Source organism: Struthio camelus, chromosome W (assembly GCF_040807025.1).
Source record: "Struthio camelus isolate bStrCam1 chromosome W, bStrCam1.hap1, whole genome shotgun sequence".
NCBI classification, from domain to species: Eukaryota; Metazoa; Chordata; class Aves; order Struthioniformes; family Struthionidae; genus Struthio; species Struthio camelus.
In genome coordinates this window covers 6,012,295-6,031,186 of record NC_090981.1, presented here as the reverse complement: position 1 = coordinate 6,031,186, position 18,892 = coordinate 6,012,295, and the positions used below count along the sequence as shown (strand labels likewise).

Sequence of the window (18,892 nt, the reverse complement as noted above, 5' to 3'; positions counted from 1 at the left end):
TTTATTATGTTCCAAAGTTTTCAGTGAACTTTTATTGGGTTCATTGTAACTTCAAGAAAGCTGGACAGAAAAGCCTTCATTGACTATTCCTGGAAATGAATCAGCTCTCTCAAGGAGAGAGAGCACATACATGTTCTCTGTTGGTACAATAACAGACAACCTGACATCACTATTAAAGGACAAATAATGCCGACTGCATAGCAACCTGGCAGCTATTTCAGGAGGCAGCTGGGACGTTTGGTCAAACAAACTAGTGAGCCTGGCAAATTTTGATAAGCCTTAAAAATAAGATGCAGGTAATTTAGACACTTTTTTAGATCTGGCTCCAAATATTGCAAATATGGAGCATAATTTCTGAGAAGCCCAAATGAGGAGATAAAAATGCTAAAGAGTCTTGTAAGTAAACAGTAACGTGCTCTCTAGCAAATAGCTGGCCTATTGATTTCAGGCTTTTATGTCAAACAAGAACACAGACAAATATGTAAAATATTAACTACTAGCAAGAGGTTGAAACAGTCAGTACCCAAACTCAGGGGTAAAATGGATTCATAATCACTTAACATATATATGTATATATATACACACACAAAAATATATACTTTATTACATATTACATTTTATTAAATAGAAAAATATTTGTCTGTAAAATAAAATGTATTTGTTAATAAAAAATCTTGCAACTTCTGAAATATTCATATTAGCCTTAAATCAAGTACTTCTCTCCCAGACATCTTATACCTGTTATCTCTATAGACTTTAAGTTCCAGCATTCAACTGTACATAAACACATCAGATTCTCACAGAAGAGAGCTACACAACCTTACCTCTGACAAGATGAGATGACAAGATACTTCTGACAAGATGATTTTTTTTTCTTTTTTTGCTTTAATCCCACTGAAAAAAATAGTGTGTCAATCTAAGTTATACAATGCCCGGTCACTTTTGCTTTATCTTTGACACATGGCATATTTTAAAAGCAAATAGTATATTTAAGGTAGAAGGCATTTATGCACCTGTTTATAGACATAAATTATATTAAAATTTTAAATTCTTTCAAGTATTTTTAGGGACAAATAACATCAGCAATTGCTAACCCCACAGATCTGAACACTTGAAATTATAATTTCACCCATCACTTCACAGTGGTTAGCTTTAAAAAAGGTATATATCACATTTTACTGCTGAACCAAATGATCTTGTATAATTGATCAATTAATCAATAACAGAAGCAAAGAATCATGACTGAATTATATGATGTCAAAGTAATAGACTAAGAGACCTCAGTCTAGAAACCTATACTAAATGCTTAAGAGAATGTCTAAAAAAAATGCAAAAAGATTAATAAAATATCTGATATTTTTCTGAAGTGACGAAGTCTATATAAATAACATGCTTTCATTGTGCAATTAATTACTTATGCAATATTGCAGTAGCCAAGGTGATATTGTGCTATTTACTCAACAGAAAGTTTCCATTTGAGGATTCATTATTTTCTCCATAGCTATCAAGTAACTGGAGACAGGAATTACTACAGATCTTGTGTTCCAGAACTCTCACTACTGATGACAAAATAAAAAGTTAAGTTACACAGTAAAATTTTTGGACAGTTCAACTGAAATCATCTTGCCCAATTCCTCTATGTGAAATCCATCATCCATTACTCCTCCCCCCCTTAACTCTCCAAATTGCCAATGAAAAAAATTCCATGTCACAAATAAAAATTAAAGTTTATTATAATCATTCAAAATCTCAGTTAATACTGTGAAAACAGTCTCACTAAGCCAAAGTATTTAAGTTTGAATCGATTTTCAAAAAGACAACTTTTCATCACCACCTGTGAACAAAATTTTACACATTTATAATTCGTATTTTAAAAGAGAAGCACTATATGTCAGATTCTACTCCCCAATCTCAGACCTAGCTACTTTAAATTTACAACAGAACTCCTATTTCTTTCAATGCACAAAAACATTATTCGTTAGTCTCATTCACTAACTTTAATCACTAATTATGAGATTGCTATAATTATTATATTAAGCTCTGGACAGATTGCCTTCTCATGGCAGTTAGGCAAGTGTGTACAAGTGTACAAACATACAAAGATGCTTGTTTGACTCTCCTCTCAGAGAACGTTGGAGTGGTATTTGGGGGGTTATCCTCCTTATTTTGGCTAGTTGTTTGAGATTCATTTCCTTTCCATGAGCCTGGCTGCTGTTGCACAACAACCTGAAATTCTTGTGTTTCTCTGGGAGCTGAGAATGCATTATTCACAACCATCTGGGACAGAAGTGTGCCAGGAAGAGAAACCTGGATGTCTCTACCTTCATTCTGAAAAAAGAGATTCTAGTTAAGATATTGACACAACCAGGAGGGGGGGGGGGGGAACCCCCCCCCCACAAAAAACACACACACACACCAACCTCCAACTACCATACACTAAACCTGTAAACTAAAACAAACTCTTTACATAATATACACAAGATTCAAATATAATAAAGATCACAAACTTTGTTACCTTTCTAAGCCAGCAAATTTCAGAAGGCTGCTAGGGTGCTAATGACACACAGTAGGCATATTAGTTTCACATGTATCTTGATCTTTATGCTACAGCGACAAATCAGTTATATTGAAGCAGCCAAAGCACAATTACATTTATCATTCTGCATTATTTGAAATTCACCATGTTTGCTCTGTGTTCACAATAGTGCGATTCCAATAGTCCTATATCACAGTACCTAGCTGCTAAAAACAGAATCCACAAAAACTATGCAATACTAGGATATAACTAAGATAGTAGTGTGAATGTTAGTTGAAACTTTTCAAGCTCTTCCATGTGGCAGGTATACTTAAACACTTTAAATTCAGGCTTCCTCTAAACATAGCTGAATTAGGAAAACAATGATTCAAACAAACTTCTTAAGCAAGTTAGAGTCACAGTGTAGAAGAGCTTCATCAGCTGAAAACATTGTTATAAGCTTAATGACAATCTCAAAAAACCTGATTACAATTACTCTATTACTCCAAATACTTTTAATGCTGATTCAAATTACAGAACTGCAACCTGCTTTCTACACCATTAAAAACAAAAACAAAACACAAACTTCTTACTATCTCATTTTTGAAGTTCATGGTGTTCTTGAAGAATTTGGAATACTTTAATAGGGAAGACAATGGACATTAGAAACATGCTGAAATGCAGAATGAGTCTTATATTTTAATTATTACAACCTGTATAAATATATACACACATGCACACACACACACACACACCTGTGCATACTGCCACTAGCATTCCCTCTATAGATTTACTTTACTATTCTGGGTATGTTCTTGTCTTTCTTCTTCAAAAGACTTTTTAGCATCTTAGCAGGTTTAATAAGAGTAACATTCATTTGTGGATGCCCCATAGACCAAAATCTGACTGGTCTATCCCAACTAACGCAACTAAGTTGCCCAAGTCTGTAAAATAAAAGTTTAGTAGAAAGTTACACAAAAGTTTCTTACCCATGTGAAATATCTAAACGTTCAATACAAGAAGAAGAAAAAAAACCCCACTATTTGAAGCTTTTATTTCCCCTTTTATGACAGTTTTTCTATTATTTTTGTGAAGCCCAAAATAGCTTAATAAAGATGAAAATAAGTGGCTAATACTGTTCAGCAATTTTTGCACAAATTAGCCTGCAGGTTCAAAACTGTCAGTCTTCAGTCAGTGTTACTGGGGCAAGTAATGAAGTTCTTCCAGTTAGTATTGATCTCAGAGCAGGATGCTGGCAAGAAGATTCCCTTTCAGGCAGAACAAAGAACAAAGCTCTATCACTCAAGCAGAAGATTGGTGAACATCTCCCCAAACTGGCATTGTCTCTAGCAGCCAAATCCAATCAATTACATGCTTCACAAATACAGACATACTGTTTGCTTGGCAGCTTAGAAGTTGGCCAAACATACCACTTGGGGTTTGTTAGCCTAAGCCCCAACAGGAACTGAAAAGTCACAGCCATCAATTGGTAGCATAACATTATACAGAAGCTTATTGAGAGAATCAATTTTTGCAATTGTGGTTACCTAACTTTCAGAGCAGCTCCCTACTGTCATGAATAGATGTAGGACCCATTTGAAAAATTTATTCCTGATGTAGCGAGAGAGCATTCTTCCCTTCCTCCAAAGCTTGACATTCATCCCAAAAGTAATGGCAACTCTACCAATTGATTTGCATGGAATTAGAACACTGCCTCTGGGTGAACTCTACATTAATTTACATTATTACAATCAGGGAAGGGGAGGGGAGCAGGGAAAGGCAAATAAGACACACTAGGGTCTAGAGAGTTTCAAAACATGATGAGTCATCTAGAATTTAAGTATGGGGGGTAGATTCATCCCATCTAGCTTTATGCACTTCAGTTAGTAAAAGGGAGCCATGGAAGGAGGAAAGGGGCACACTTTCTGAAACCAGTTCAACTGAGCCTTTCTTATAAAGGGAACACTAAGAACCAAAGATGACCCAATAAAGACTGAGCAAAGATGTTTTAATAAAAGCTTTCTTCTCTTTTGAGAAAGGCTTCTTGAAAAATCTTTCCCGCAGGCAGATATATAAACTCAGCTTGAGTGTGTTTGGGTATGCTTTTTCACTGAGAGAAGATTAAACAGCAAGGAAATAAGTTAATTTCTCTTCCTTTGTTTGTTGTCAGTACACTCCTAGAGATTCTGGGAGAGAAGGCAGCACATATCATAGTGAGCATAACTTTGGAAAAAGATACCAGCAGAAAAGGTAAAATTCACAGAATAAAGCAACAACCTACCCAGCATCTTTAAGGAGGTCTAAAAAAGCATGAAACTTTTGGAAAGAGTTCTCAATGCTGCCTAGAACATCTTCATCTTCCAAAATCATGTTGGTTACCAACTGTGCATGAAGAACCTCAGATAGGGAGATGTTTAGGTTCTTCAACCTTGCATTTTCAATTTCCAACTATAAAAAAAACCAGGAAAAAAGTTTAAAGCCATTTCTATCATTCTCAGTTCAAAACAAAGAGAGACCTTTGCAGGCCTACAGTGCGGTAGCGCAAAGAGAAATACCCAACATAAGTGGTATATAGCTTTCTGTACCAGAAATAGTCAGGTTACTGTTACATAGATCTCTGTGCAGGTTTGTTTATCCACAGCTGCAATTCTATGCTATCATAGTCAATTCACTTAAGGTACTCAAAACTACCAGTTCAGCACTGTCTTTAGCATGAACATAATGCTGCAGAGTAAGTGCAAGCAAAAGGTTAGCTTTCAAGCCATGTTATTTTGCACTTGCTATATGACACAAAGACCAACGCGCAAAGTACTTGCTGTTTTTAGGAAAAAAGAAACCTTAATGAAGGCCAATGTTCCCCCTCTGTTCAGCCCTCCATATCAGAGCTAATGCACATAACTGTCTGTCTCTCCTGCTCTGCATCCCAAAAATTGAAAGGTTTAAAGTGATGCTATTTTTCTTCACATTGAATGGTAATCAAGTCAACATCATCATCTGAAAGCTGAACAGTAACAGTAGGACATACAAGGTTTGGTGTTCAAGTGAAGCATTAACTCAGATGCCCATTTAAGTTTATAGCTGTGCAATCACTGCCATACCACAGGCTTTCCTTTTTCATCTTTTATGAGATAAGATTGGAAAAATTACAGATCTGTGCAATCTATCGTAGTTGTTAAACTAGCATCACTGAAAGTGACAGGTGTAGAGATCACTGCTATTTAGCTCATCTTTTCCCCTCAGACAAGGTACTAAGCCCAAGCAGTATAGTATGATGTAGAAAGATTCCTTGCAGGGGGCATTTAGACTAAAAAGCATCCAAGTCTTCAAACAACTCAAATCCAGCAAACCCCACTGGCCCACTTGACATTACAGGAGGATGGCCAAGCTGAAAGATTCCAGATATCCTTTTTGGATATCTGCTCCCTCTACTGTAGATGATGTCAGGAGGTACCATGCGTTGCTCAAGTTTCAAAGGGTACCACCACTTTCATTCCACTGCAGATTGTATCTAAAAACCCAGATCCGCTCATTTACACTTTCTTATACTGAACTCTGTTACAAGAAATTCTGCTTACTAGTTACTCTTGATTCAAAAGGGTCTCTTCAGGTCAGCAATACCAACTCAAGTTAAAAATAAAGGGACAGGATAAGCCAAATATAATAATATTCACAGCAAACAGCTTTTATATGAGCAAGCTGCTCATATAGTAACAAAGGTGAGAGACCTCAGATAGCAATCCATCTGCTATATATTACAAGCAAAATTAATTACTTTCTCTAGAAAACAATCAGGATGCCCTGGATCATAACTAATACACTGAATGAATGAAACACTTTGAAAAGAGTAGCTAAACCTAGAGTTCAAGGCTCTGGAATAGGACCAATGGCAGGAAATCAGGAGAACACACACACATTACTAAATACGGATTTCATCACTGCCCTTAGGCTGGTAAGTGATCCATGGGACTTTTAACTGAAACTCTGGAAACTACCAGTTTTGAGGTTATCAATAACTAGTCATAATTAAACAAGTGGATAGCTTGATTTGTGAGTCCTTAAAAGTAGAGGATTAATACTTAACTATCATTACCTCCATTATCCATTCCTCGACTTTTACTCTGACTCTTCTTTCTTCCTTTAATTTTAGCAGGCGTTCTCCCAGTTCCAACTATCATAAAACAGAAAATTAATCTCAATGTCAGACCAACATACAACATTATACATATTTAAAATCAACACGTTAAATTAACAATTCGCATGTGGAATTCCAAGCAATAACATATCTTCCACAAAAATACAAAACTCAGGTCTACCAATATATAAATCTAGGATGCAAAAAAATCTAAAACAGAATAGCGGACACAAGTGCAATTCACTTTTCTATTACTGTATCGCAAATGTGTTAACGTAAAATTATAGCACAAATTCTCTTGTGTCTATGACACTACCATCAGGAACGTATGCTACTCTCTATCTCCTATTCTCCCTCCCTTCCCCCTTTTAAACCTCATTTTAAAACTAAAATATGACTACCCAGTCAAAATATCATGTTGAGCTCTTTAAAAAAAAAAAAAAAACTAAAAAACTCATTAGTAGCCATACCTAAATTTTCAGAATTTATTCTTCACCCAGGATTTTATTCCTTATTGCAGGAATAGGAATATAATAATTCTAAACCATAAAAGTAATACTTTCTCACTTGTTTCAGTTAGTTATTCAGTTGGAAGAAATAAGTTTCAGGATCTCAAGCTCTTGGAATGAGTTAAGCAGCTTTGTTTTGATTTAATCAAAAATCAAAGCATCTAGCAAACATATTTTAGTCTTATTCATGAGATGCCTTCACTTCTATTTTAATTTTTCCTTTTAACTAGTGAATCTTTCAGTGAACAGTAATCAGGATTTGATAACTGATCACCAAGTCTTTTCCTATCATGGCAGAGCAATATCATCTTTAATTATAGTATCTAAAGTGGAAGAACAGATGGGATTTTTTTTTTAATGACTTAATGAAGTCTTCCACTTCCAAAGGAAGAAATTGCTAAAATTATGAAGCTGTTCTGTTTTTCAAAAAGGGTAAGCTATATGAGTTCACAGTACATAAAGCTTCTTCACTTGTCTACATACCTTGTACATAGGCACATATATGCAATATTAAACAGACACTGCTTTTTCTATATATGTTATCAGTCAGCTCTACAGAGGAGCAAAGATCCAAACAGCACTCAAAATCTTTCTTTACTATCAAAAGCTTATTCAAGAGAGCATACTATTGCACTTCATGCAAACAATCAACTGAAAAGATTAGTGTGCAACAGAATGAATAATAAAAATAATCCTTCTATAAATGCAAGATAAGTCCTCACAGCTCTTATAGGATGTGAGAGACAGACATTTGCATGATTCAAAAGATGCAGGTTCTAAAATATTCTAGATATAGCCCTCCAGTGACAACCACTCAGAGTGAAGATTAAGAGCATGTCTCCATTGCCCAAGGAAGCCTGCTCTTAAGATCCCTAGACTATCATCAACCAAGTTAACCCTGGAACTAGAAGGCTACAGTAGTGCCTTTATTACCCAAACACATAAGCAAAAGGACTCTCAGAAGTTAGAAGTTTTAGAAATACCATTTTCCTAAGACAACATTTGGAAAAAAGATTTATCAGTACCTAACAAAAATACCTTAACCTAATAAAATCGCCTCAGGGCAGGTGGGGGGGGGGCAGAAGGGGAAGCAGGAATCTCTAAGGAGAGTCCTCAACAGATACCATAAATTTTACTACAATCTACTTCAGAATCTGTGGAAATAATAGGAGCTGCAACCCCTTTTATAGATACAGAGGCATAGCACAGAAAGTAGCAACCATAATGTTCTACATTCACATCTTGACATGTAAACTGGAATCCTGTGACCCAATTTTTGAAGATTGGGCACAGATACCACAGATCAGAATTCCTACAGTTCCATTTACAGCATATATATATATATAGTATGTATATAAATATATATATATATATATATATATATATATATATAAAGTCTTTAGTTTTTTAAATAATTCTATTTTAAAAACTATAATTCTACAATTGTTTGTTGTGGAAAAATATCAGAAAATTCTAAAGATGACAGCACTGACCTCTTTCCCCAAGTTACTAAATTTTTTTCCAAAGGGCAAAGGCTTAGAAAACAGTTAAATCATGATTTTTTTTTAAGCGATAAAATCTGGGGTTTTCTTAGTTCTGATTCATCACACAGTTGATGCAGATATTACTTAATGGTTAATAATGACTTCCCCCAAAAAAATTTACAAACACCCAGAGCTACATTGCCTCATAAGCAATATGAAGCCTACATATTAAAGAAAGATGCCTTGTACCTGTATGAACATATTTGTCACTACTAAACTACAACTATATGAATTGCTGACTTCAAACTTCATTTTCTTATGGTAACAGTTCTATTCTTAAAGGCTCCCCCTCTCTCAATAAAAATGTTACTATTCTTCCAGGTAGATATTCTTAAGTCACTTGGATTTTTAGTGTGAATCAAACTAGAGTTAGTAGAAAGTCTACTATTAAAGCCACCCAAGAAATGGAGTTAGAGACTGAAATGCAGTTGAGATTAATGCAAAGCTTGCCTCACAGACAACTCTAAACCCCACATCAGAGTGCTAGGAGCAGCATGATGAAGTTATTTCCACAGGGGTCCACCTAATGCATGAGGAAGATAAAGCACAGTAACTGCATCTTGCTTAAACTAACCAACTTCAGTCCATATTTATAAAAATACTTTTCTTGGCAACAATAAATTTGGACTCCAATTATTCTTGTATAAGTTTTGCTGGGTCTACAACTTGAACAGTTAGTTGTCTCAGGAGCTAGCTCATTTTCAACTACAAAAAAAAAAATCTTTAGATGGAAAGAATAAAATTAAACTTCTCAATGCCAGAACATCTTAATTTTGTTTCACTGCACACATAAAAGAGCAGCTATACTAGGTTAAACAAAAAGTTAATCTAACCCAATAACATGTCTCTTGTCTAGGTATCTGCTGCTGTTATACAATATCTGAGTATAAGGATAGCAAGCATATTGTCATTTCTCAACACCGTCTTTGGTCCTTGAGCTGGGACAATGGGGGCATCTTGTATTGTAGACATCTTCAGTGAATTTTTTTTAAGCTATTCAGTCTCTCCAAGAAACTATGCAAACTTTTACCATCTAGTACACCTAATCATATGTACAATTATAGTCCACTATGCTAGAGCTACATAGTGCTGCTAGTGTAGTACAGAAGTCCTTTGTCTTAGCTGTCCTTCAAATTTATTGGAAAGTTTCCTATATTTAATGGCATCAATTAGTAGTGAACAGCCCTTGCAGACTTGAAAACGCAACCCAAAAGGCAAGCAGCTATATGCTATTAAGAAGTAATGAAAAACCACCACTTCTTAGGCATAACTAGATGGAAGGGCTGTTGTGAAGGATATCCAGCATGTAGGCAATACCCACCACAAATAGCCTCTAACATACAACTACCAAGACATGATCTTCTGTAGTTGCAATGACTTACTATGGGGCCATTCAAAAGCCTACCTAAGTTCTCTTTCTAAAGCAACACACAAGCACCTTAATGCATTTCCTACCTAAATATAACCATGGAATTTATGAATTTATACAACAGGTGCTGTAGTGTCTTTCAGATAGCACGAAATGAAGCTGTCACCTCTCAAATAAACACAAATTCTACATTCTACTCTATGCATGAATTCTACTCTTGAAAATTAGCAGTTAGCCTTTGGCAGGTTTAAAAAAAAAAAAAACAAAAAACAAAAACAAACTGAAACTAGAGGAAGTATGGAAGTACTAGGGATTATCGTCCATGCCATTCAGGTGGCTCTGGGAGCAAGTATGAGTTAGGCTGCTTGCTACAAGAGTAAGCTGCATTTTCCAGATAGAAAAATTACATCTTACCTCCCCTGTCAAAAAACAAAAAAGCCAAAAAAAAAAACAAAAAACAAACCAAACAACACCAAACACCACACACCAAAAAATCCACAAACTCGTCCGCCTTATAGAAATAAAACGTAATTTTTTGTAAATAGTCAAAAATCATTGTAGTTTTCTGCAACAAAACTTTATGACTAACTGCATCTTTGATACCTCTGACATTTTACTCCCTGAAAGTCAGCAATACAGTGCTTTTTGTCTATATGGAGCACCTTCAGACACCACCTCAAAAAAAGTCAACTGTTTTTCTCTTCATAATATCCAGACTTCTGTAACTGAGCTCAAAAATCAACTACAAATCCTAATATTAAGGTAAAAGAATTGTTTCAGTTTCAAAAGAATGTTAACCTCCAACACTAAATGTGTTCATCTTGCTAAACAGGTGGAATATTCCATCCTGAGTACCTGCACTGTTCACATGACAAGCAGTAAATGTGTTATTTACAACAGCCTACACACACGGCTTATGAAATCATGGATCAAGGTTGCTATGTTCTCAGTTGTGGAAGAGAGGCAAAGTTACTTAGCAAGCTGGTGGTCAGTCATTTTTTATTTACACTGTTGATCAGGTATGCAAGATTACTAATATCACCAGTAAGACTTAGATACTCTACTACCTTGATGAATATAAAACAAGTGTCTTGAGTTGAGTGAACTCTTAGTATATGGAAATTCCCCAAGGAGTTGCCTCTTTTCACAGTTCAACTTTCCATCCATCTTGAGCTACATTCTCTCCAGGCAGATGCTATTTTCATGGAATCCCTGCAACATTTCACAAGTGTTGATTCCATCTGCTAAGGAGAAAGAGTACTCTTTCACAACCAACCTCAGTTTCTCCAAAAGGTATTTAAGAGGTTGAAGAGGGGAAATGTATTAATCCCCAAGAAATTCTACATGCAAACTTCTCAGTTTAGAACACATTCCCTACAGAGCCACAGCTCTGACTTTCAAGCCTTTTCAAAGCCAAAACAGCAATAAGTTCCATAACAAAATTGTTGCAGTTGTCAAAAAGCAAGAGCAAATGACTGTACTCATTTACTTGCTAACTCCTTTGGGAACAGGATCAGATTTTTGAGTTATGAACAAGAGACTCTATATTTAAACAATATATGGAATCGTAAGTGTTCCAGATATTCAGTTTATGTAAGTTACTATAAACTCTCTACAGAGTATTAGATAGAGATGGAAATGGGTACTGCACTCACTCGAGTTACTCAAGACTATTATTTCCAATATTAACCATCTAAGAAACTACAGTTCAGTTAACTGAAATTAAGCTTAATTTTTGTCAATAATTTACATAGCTAAGAATTAAGCTATTTTCAAACTTAGTCTTAACTTGTGAATTCCTTTTTTTTAGTTAAGTTGATGTTTGTGTGTTGAGAGACACGCATACTAAAAAACTCTAACAGCAATATTAACTTATGTTCTAGGATAATGCATAAATGTACACATACATTTCTATTTTTCTTCTCATTAAACAAGTATCCTGTTTCTATTATGTTACATCTTAAACTACATAACAGCATACAAAATGCTCAGTACAGCATAGCTCTTGTTGCTGCTAGTGCTGAAGTTTTTCCTTTTATAGTTTTTTTTAAAACTGCTTAAAAGTTAGCCTTGTGTTTATAACTGGAATAACTGTTTTATATTAATTCTGAACAAAGTTGACCTTATAACAAATGCAATGCCAACTACAAAATAAAAAAAAATAAAAACACACTATGAAATGCTTAACACATACCTCTGAATTCACATTATTTCCATTCATAAGAACTCTTCCAATAATGCTTTTCATCAAAACATGATCCAGAATGAAAGATGCTGTATTAAGAATTTCCTGTATGAGACTTGCACTTATGCAAACAAACAGATCATTGAATAAGCAGTATACATTACCTGCCTTCCTTCCCACACACTTTTTTTAACTGCTTAGCAAAATGCTATTGCAGGGGTTTTTTTTTCCCTTGAAAGTAGTATATTCCCCCCCCCCCCAAGAGTTACTGAAAAAATTCCACAGAGGACGTAGATAGATACAAATACATACCAATTAAGGGATTTTTTTTTCTTATATCAAGTACCACTAACATTATATTATCTTGAAGAGCATCAAATAGTGACTTTGCTCCTTTGTTGGATATTCCGCACTGCTGCGAATCGAGTGCTAAAATGTTTAAGGAGAAGGGGAGGGGAAGAAAAAAAAAAATGGCATAAGCTGTAGTCAATATCGACTACAATTAATCCACCTTTGCGGAACACCTCCATTTCACAGAATGGATGAAATAATGTTACAGTTAACAGCCACGTGTACAAACTACAATATTATTTTCAGAGGTGGAAATTAGAGATTTAGATCAGTATTATAAATCAACAACTGCAAATTGAAATCAATTGATTTATTCAATAAATAAATTGAACAGCTGCAGAGAAAGGAATATCAAACCACAATTAAATGGCTGTTCTTGAAAATTACTACTGGATGTAATATTGCTAGATACCAATTAAGATAGCTGCCCAAAGTACCTTAACATATACAAACACACAACTTAGTCTGAAAAGCCTGAATCAGTGCTTCTACCAGATCATCACTAGCACACATGAATATATTACTCAGTTGCCATAAAATAGCACTCATGGCTTTTGGACTTTTTTCCCCATGCTGAACATGCATATTATGCATGCAATCTCTACAGTCTGCTCAGATAAACTGTAGAAATTCCAATAGGTAAGTAATTGTTTGATTCTTTATACAGAATGCTATGACTTAGATCACCAACATTAGAGTCACTTAGTACATACATACTATACTACAAGTTATTCATCCAGAATACTAGAGAATTCTTGGACATTGACTATTCAGATAAGAGAGGAAAAGAAGTTTCTTTTGAAAAAAAGATTCAACTTATTCTTTGCTAGTTAAATGGTGAATTACTCATTTGGCTACATTTGCTATAATTGCCAACTGCAGGTTTCCTGCCTGCCTCTACTATATCTTAGAATCAGTATTTCACAATACCTTTCAGCCACAGGTCCTCTCCTAGGCATTCTGCAAAGGCACTGGCTCCTCTATCTCCAACAAGCATGTTGCAGTTAAAAGCAACGTGCCTCAAGCCTGTCATACAGCCCAGGTCAGGTCTCCTATAACATAGCCTTTCAGCCCAAGCTGCTTTATGTCTTTTCATTGCCTGGTGCTTTACAAATGAGAAAGTTGTTATCAAGTGCAAAGGAAAAGCTGTTATGAATGACAAGATTTTTTTTTTTGTTAGAGTTATCTTTTCTCTTTTGTTCATTCATGGGCACTGGTAATGAGCAGCAGGACTCAGATTTCTTAGTTGCTAAGTTTTTTATTGCTAGCAATAAGGTGCCTCTTGGCTGGGAGCACAAGAAGGACCCTGATCAGTTCTTTGTTATATCTTATAAGCAAAGGTAGGTTGTTACATATTCAATACTTTGGTTATGTAAACTAATCAGATTATCTATGATTTAGTTTTACCAATCCCTTTGCCACATTACAGTACGAGGCAGTTCCGCGCCAGCCTTAAATGGTCCAGCTTATGATTATTCATTAGCTGACTTTGCACCTCTTCTGGTGTCACCTTTGAACAACTTCTGTACTGCCGGCTGGATTAAACTGGTCTCTTTGCAGTTCTTCAACTGTACAAAAAACAGGAGCTGAGGCAAGGTCAGATGAGATGTGCTGCTTGCAGGGTGCATGACCTTGCATGTTCTGTCTGCAAAAACTAGAGTATAGTGGAAACTTCCTTAACATTTTGTTTATAATTAATGTTTAATAGTTTAGTGTTGATACATAAGAGACTCAGTTATACCATTTCCGAGTTCAAGAAATACCATCATCATTCTTAAACATTATAGTTAACTTATGCTTGCTTTGATCTTTCAATTCACAATGCAAATTATTAAATATGGCCAGAAAACTCTAAATATCTTACTACCTTGTTTTTGTCAGATAGACATTTTCAACACATCTTTAGTAGGTATTGCACACTATGAAGTTATATGCTTTCATGCAGACCAATATTAAGATTGGTTAGAACAACATATTTATATTGTACTAGTCAGAAGCTTACTAGTCTCTAAACTGCAAACTCAATTTCATTATTTTTACCTAATGCTTAAGAATACTTAAAACACTTTGAAAAAATTTGTGCAACACTGATGAAAGAAGCTCTCCCTAGAACAGAGATGTCAGATGCTTATGGGGCTAATTCTCATTTAAAGAAAATATGACAGACAGTCTGAACTGCTATTCCTTTAAATGATTATTAAGAAACACCATATTTTAATCCCACACCAGTAAATCAAGCAAGCAAACAGTGTATGATATAGTATTGCATTTATTATCAAATTATTACTAAAAAAGGTTGTATTTGTTTACAAGCTGAATATAGCAATCATGTTTTCAGTTTGTTAAGGAAATTTCCACTATGCTCTAGTTTTGCAGAAAGAACATGCAAGGTCACACACCCTGCAAGCAGCACATCTTACCTGACCTTGTCTTAGCCCTGCTTTTCATACAGTTGAAGAGCTGCAAGGAAATCTGTTTAATCCAGCCAACGGTACAGAAGTTGTTCAAAGGTGACACCAGAAGAGGTGCAAAGTCAGCTAATGAATAATCATAAGCTGGACCATTTAAGGCTGGTGCAGAACTGCCTCGTACTGTAACACGGCAGGGGGATTGGTAGAACTAAGAGTCATGGATAGATCTGATTGGTTATGTAACAACCTACCTTTGCTTATAAGATATAACAAAGAACTGATCAGGGTCCTTCTTGTGCTCCCAGCCAAGAGGCACCTTATTGCTAGCAATTTAAAAAAAAAAAAAAAACAGAAAAAACCCACACACATACAAAAAACACTTAGCAATCAAGAAATCTGACTCCTGCTGCTCATTACCAGTGCCTACAAACAAAAAAACAGAACAGATAATATTTTATTGTTACTTAAGTTCTTGTGAACACTTACGGTTAAATTACCTTTAAAACATTTGTCATATGTTTGGCCCCTTGCCAGGTAAGGCTATATCCTGTGAAATTTATGTATCTGATACTACCTGAATTCTTCACACCCAGACAGATTACTAAAGAGAACAAGAGCATTTATGTTATATACACACACACACACAAAACAGCCAGATCATCAGAACAAACACACTTTCTCACTGCTGTATTAAGAAGCTGAATTAGCTTTAATAGGCAAGCCTTTTGACAAAGGACTAGTGTTGAAAAACAAAGTATATTTCAAATACATTTATCCATTGTAATTTCAAAAGATTAAATGTTTTTAGAGTAAGTATTTAGCAGAGACTGTTTGAACAAGATAGAACATGTTTTAGTTCACTTGTGTAAACATGAACAAATCAAGAAAATATTTAAGTTTGAAATAAACTTTATGACTTTTGTTTTAAATAAGTATAAATCAACATTATTAAGTAGTACATCTGTTTTCTAGCATCAGGTAAACAAATTCAAATCTTTAAATATTGTAAAGCCATGCAAAATAAAATGAAGATTATTATTTTTAATCAGTGTGAATGAATTTAAAATTGGAATGGAAATACTGAAAAAAAACCTTAGGTTTACCTACTTAAAGCATTAAAAAAGAAGGGAGAGGTATATTTATGCCTTTACCAATCACCTCACAAGACTAGTCTTTTTTTTTTTTTTTTGGCAGGAGTTGGCCAAAACTTCATCTCTGGAGAGTGTCTCCCTAGCCCACTGTCTGATTGGAGATGGAGCTTTAGAAAGTAAGTTTCAAAATTTAAACAAAAAAAAAAGTTTTAAAAATGGCTTGAAAAGCAACAATGACATACAAATAGAGAAGAGACCAAGACATCCAAACTGCTCAGCACAAACACTTTGTGTTCCCTGAAAGATGCAGAGGGGCCTAAAGCTGTGAAGTGGTTGATTTGTTTGGCACAGGAGGAACCTGAGCCTGCAGGAAACAAGCAGCCACCTCATTTCCTAGAAGCCACTCATGAGCAAACTGGAGTAGCTCTCCAAGGTGTGTCATCTTCTTGGTGCCTGGCAGCTTTTCTTCTGTCATGACCCTGCACAGTAGTGTCAGTCACAGGCATAAGTTATATGTCCCAAACACACAGTGGAAATGTTGAAAGAACCCTCCCAGAAGCCTTGATAAATCAGGGCAGGAGAAAGTTATGTGATTTGGATTAAACACTAGGTTATGCTAAATGTCTCAGCAGAATGGTTCATACACAGAACACAAAAGTGTCTTTCAAAACAGGCACATCCCCATCTGTGACAAATACATATAAAATTTCATTGCTACTTCTCTAGGTTCTAATCATAGAGTTTCATTTAATTGTATACCAATACATTCTCACCTTTGTTAAAAGTATTAGATCGCTCTCTCTCTCTCTCTCTCTCTCTCTCTCTCTCTCAGAAGCAACTCCTGCAGTTCCAAGTTTTTTAGTACATCTGATATACTTGGACAGCCTTTGACAGCTTTGCATAGCTGGCCAGTCAAGTCTTTTGATTAGAAGGAGAATTCCACCAATTCAAAGCAAGTTTTAGACCTTTCAACACCTGGTAAACAACAGAAATGGAGAGCAGTAACATTCAGTCCCTATTGACTTGAAAGCTATCATAAACACACCTCAGTTTTTTTGCTGCTGTTCTTAAACAGAAAGAAATCCTTAGCTATTAAAATTCTTCCCCTTCCCCCCTCATGCATTCATTACTCACAAGTTTTATGCAGAGTTTTAACAAAATCAAAATAATTACCATCTAGAGTCATCACTACAAACCTGATTCTTCAAGACCCCATTGATGAAAACTTCTGAATGCTATTGGGCATAATAAGACTCTGACTTCTACTGCAATAAGAAGTGGTGCCCAGTCAGCAGCTTTGGTGCTATCTACAGTTAGATTGAGAGCACCCCAATTCAGATCGGCTTTCACAGCTTTCAGTGGGACAGAACCTTGAACAGCACATAGACGTTCATAATGAGAGTAGAAATCCAGCATGCACTGTCTTCTTTCTCTGACTGAGTCAATCATTCTTATACATGATAAAAGTCTCTCTAAAATGAGGGAGGAAAAAAATTGTCCCCATATACAACTGATTTAGTGACATAATCTCAATTCAACATGCATACCCAAAACATGAGAATGTATGGCTACGTACATGCAACTCAGTATCTCCAATGTGGCAAGTAACGCCGATGTCTCGTGATGTTCTTAACCTGTGTAAGTACAGCTGAATGGGTAAGAAATGCTACATTTTTATTCTCCTGAACAAGCGTGCATATCCAAGAGAAAACGCCCAATGTTCCAGCACTAACTGGCATAAAGGTTTTCCTCTTTAAATTTAGTTTTTAAAGTAATCTGCAGACACTGTATGTTAAGAGTTCACTCCCTGATCCAGCACCAAGGAATACGAAAGACTATTCCAAACACCATTTACATCCTCAGAACTACTTGTCAGCTTCTCCACTACTGCAATCAAAAGTCTGAATTTTCATAATAAAACAAGTGTTTCCCTCAATATTTTTGCTTTTGCATACTTTATACCTGGCCCTAGCATTCAAGCTTAGCACACTTGAGGGTAGAAAAGAAGAGGGGACAAACTCAAAGACATACAATAACTTCCATCTCAGAAACTACATTAGGGCTCTTCAGCATGGAAGCTAGTAGATATGACAGAACTGTACAAAATCTTGACTGGCTTCAAAAATGTATACAGGGAACAATTATCTGCCATCTCTTTCAATACAGGAACAAAGGAATATCAGATGGAACTAGCAGGTTGGCAGACTGAAGAGAAACAGAGCACATAGTTGGATTTCCCAGTTTTGCTCAGAAAGCTAAAAGTTTATAGGGATTCAAAAAAAAAACAGATGGGCAAATTTACAGGGTATAAAAAAAAAAAACAAAAAAGAAAAGAAAAATATTCCATACAAAACTATTGACCACAGAGACAACTCAGCCCTAGAGCCTGGGCTGCAAGACAGGCACGTATTCATTCTGTGAAGCACCACTATATGTTTCCTCTCTGCTTACACACTTCCTCAAACACTTTCTGGTGTGCAGGGGTGAAACATAATTTTTACTTAACCCATACAATCACTGTATGCAAGCATAAACAGTACTCACTGAACACCTGCAAATAAACAACTTCGGTTATACTTAGAAAAATATAGTATTTTATAACATTGCACCCACTCAATATATTCACTACCTAGAACCAACCCCGGGAACTACTTCAGTACTCTGCTTCCCTAACAAAGCACACCATCAAACCAGCATGAACCGGGGGCCACGTTATTCGCTACCAGGCATGGGGCTGCAAGAGAAAGGACCAAGGGGAGATGGTCTATTCCTCTCCCTCCCCAAT

The 18,892-nt window shown here is 35.7% G+C and overlaps 1 pseudogene; it reads right to left on the bottom strand.

The window, feature by feature from the left end:
* Positions 1-1,715: 1,715 nt before the first annotated feature.
* Positions 1,716-17,556, bottom strand: LOC104148019 (centrosomal protein of 78 kDa-like; annotated as a pseudogene).
* Positions 17,557-18,892: the final 1,336 nt, after the last annotated feature.